Genomic DNA, 3239 nt, shown 5'->3' on the forward strand with positions numbered 1-3239 from the left:
GCACAGGATCAGCAGCCATGGCTCACGGGCCCAGCCGCTCCGCAGCGTGTGGGATCCTCCCGGACCGGGGCACGAACCTGCGTCCCCTGCATCAGCAGGTGGACTCTCAACCACTGCGCCACCAGGGAAGCCCTGCATTTTAATAAAGCTTAATTTTAGCATTTGTCTTAGAGTATGTAGTATAAAAATTTCATCATGAAATCTGAAGCCATCAAAAATAGAGATGACTGTAGATCCAAGCCAGGATTAGGTTTGTTGATGTAAACCCAAAATATGTCAGTATTTAGAGTTAGTGGTACTAAAGGTACAGGTTCAATGTGATAAATACTTGGATTTTAGTAGTTTCATTTGTCCATGCATCTATTTGTATTTCAGTTTAAAAATATGATTCTGCCTAACTTAAGTGGAAATATGTTATGCTCTGCTGCTCCCGTGCACATGTCTCTCTACTGCTATAGCTCACTCACCATGTCTCCCACAAAGCCTCTCCCTCACAGTCCGTTTTGAGTCCATCTTGCTCTCTAAAAACCCCTGCAAGGATCAGCCTGTTGTGTACCCAGCCATTGCACAAGGATTGCAGTAGTTGAGATTTTATATTGCTTATTTTTTCCTGGTTATTCAAGTTAGTAAATATGTTTCTCATTTTCTTCAACAAAGTAAAACAGAACTATAAACTGTCTGAGGGAAGGAGCTATATGGCCTATTGTCTATATCTCCCATTCTGCCCAGCATGAGTGTACTCAGTACCTGTTGTTTGGCGCATCTTGTCCACACCCTGGGTGGGAACTAAATAACCATGGAGGTGTTTAGGGAATCATCTTCCTATTACTTTGCAGTTCATGTTTAGCTGCTTTATTGGTGGGATTTATTTATTTCACCTATCTGTTTATTTGCCGCATCTAATCCAGCGCCTCGGGGTTTGTTCTCCACGCCGTGTGCCCACCTCTGTCTTGGGTCTGCTGTAAGAGGGTGGATTGGAGTACTGAGGGTGGACGTAGCGGCAGGGGCGGCAAAGAGGGTGGATTGGAGTACTGAGGGTGGACGTAGCGGCAGCGTCGTCAGAAATAAACAGGAAGTCTGTGCCTCATCCTAATCCAGACACACATCACCAAACACCGACTCAGCAGTAAGCCAAGCTTTCAAATAAAGCCAGTAAACCACTGAAGGGGGAAGGCATCAGAAATACACCCCAAATTGACTTGGCGCTTGCCACCTGGGACTGCCTCTGCTGTGAATGGAAAACTCTTTTAGATGAAAGCAGGGGGGTGTAGACAGCAGATGTATTTCATCCTCACTGTCCTTTACAGAATCCTTGTGAAATGGTTGACCTTAGAGAGGACTCTTGATGATTATGCCGAAGTGTTTTCAACCTGTTGTTCCTATTTACACTCATGCTTTATGGATTCCTTCGGGGAGAAGCGTTTTAAAGAAATACAAAAAGCTTTCCACCCCAGAGGCCCTCCAAAGGTGGCAGCTTAGGCAGATAGCTTTCATGCCTCTGTTTGTTATTTTCTTTCCAGGATAAAATATTTCTTTTTCCCCCCCGAGTGTCTGGATTTTGTGATCTGGGACATGCTCGGATTTCACAGTTAGAACGTTTAAAAATAATTATTTGGGGATATTCTGCTTTTTTTATCTGTGGGAAGGCTGGGGAATCTGGAGTTACTTCTGTAGCTTCTTAAAAGCCCCGCTTTCCCGAAGTGCTGTTTTTTAAACTATCATAAGTCAGATTTATCATGGGAATAATGTAATAAAGACAAATATTCAACCAATAATGAAAAGCCAAGTAAATGGGTATGTTTAAGCTCTATTATATGCAGGGGAGTACATTAAGGTAGATCTAAGAGACACTTTAATGGATTTAACATTAGCAATCAGACCTGGACTGGTATAAATCAAACACCATTGCATTTCAGCCTAATGCACACCCACTCATTCATTAGCACCATTCAACACAGATTATAAATATTAGCCGAGAAACCTTCAGGTCTTGAGATTCTTTCCACAGACACAGCAATAATTGAACAATAATGATGACAATTTTATTTTTATGAATCGCTATGGCTTCCTTTTATTGATTTGCTCTTGGGCCTGGAGAAAGCGTCCTCGGCCAGGCTACAACAGGCATTGGTTATAGCATTATCAGATAGGCCGTAAAGAAATAAATAAAATAAAGCGGGGTAGGAATGATGGTGGGACTCAGCAAGCTGCTGACAGAAGCAGGAATTACTCCCCTCCCTCCCTCCCTCGCAGCAAAAGAGCAAGCTTAAATCACCTCCTTCCTCCCTCCCCACTCCTCATTCCCAATTCAGTGCAAGGAAGATACTCCCTGGCTGTAAATGTGCATTAACTTGGGAGCTGAACATTTTGGGGTCCTTGGTATCAGCTAGAGGGAAATGAAGATGGGAATAAACGAGCTCTTGAGGCATTGCATAGAAAGGAGGGTGAGACCCTGCGGGAATACAGCCTTTCCCTGCCTCCTTTGATGGTCTACAGCTTCTTAATAACAAAGGCAACACAGCCTCCTGAAATATTCCATCCATGCCTCTGAAAAGGCGCTGAAATCGCACTGCCTGTGTCTTCTCCCGGGCACAAGATGTACTGGTGTTCTCAGCCAGTTCGCCTTGCCCTTTAGTCCACAGTGGTAATGAATTGAACATCCTGGGGTATCAGTAAGAAGAAAACATGGATCTGGATCGGCACATGTGTTCTACAGCTGCCTTTGTTTTTTGTTTTCCCCGTCTCAGTGACAGATTCCAGAACTTTTATCTCACACTCATGCCCTCCCATCCCCCGTGACAAACTGGATTTGTACTTCTGTTTATTTGCTGGATTGAGACCTCACCATGACTTTTAGTGAAAGGAACAAGAGCAAACACGTCTTTGAGAGTCTGTGAATCCTCTGCAATTCCATGTAATGAAGCAGACTGCCAGGTCCAGCCGTGACGAGGGCAGTGACAAGAGAAATCTGTCTTTTTGCGGTTACTTCCCCTTCCAAGGGCATTTTCCTCCCTGGCCAAAAAATTTCAGGCCACTTTATAGTGGAGGTGTGGACAAGCTGATGTCTTAGGGCTTGTACATTTGCGGGTACTATGAGTCATTTTGTCCCCATCTGTTTGTCACTCTTGGCTGGAAGAACGGGATACCGAGCTGCCCCACACTTAGAGGAGCAACTCGGACTGTAATGACAGCTACTGCCACCCCTCATTCTAGTTCATTCTTTTTTTTTTTTTTTTTTT

The sequence above is a fragment of the Lipotes vexillifer genome, unplaced genomic scaffold (genome assembly GCF_000442215.2).
Source record: "Lipotes vexillifer unplaced genomic scaffold, Lipotes_vexillifer_v1.1 scaffold993, whole genome shotgun sequence".
In the NCBI taxonomy this organism is placed as follows: domain Eukaryota; kingdom Metazoa; phylum Chordata; class Mammalia; order Artiodactyla; family Lipotidae; genus Lipotes; species Lipotes vexillifer.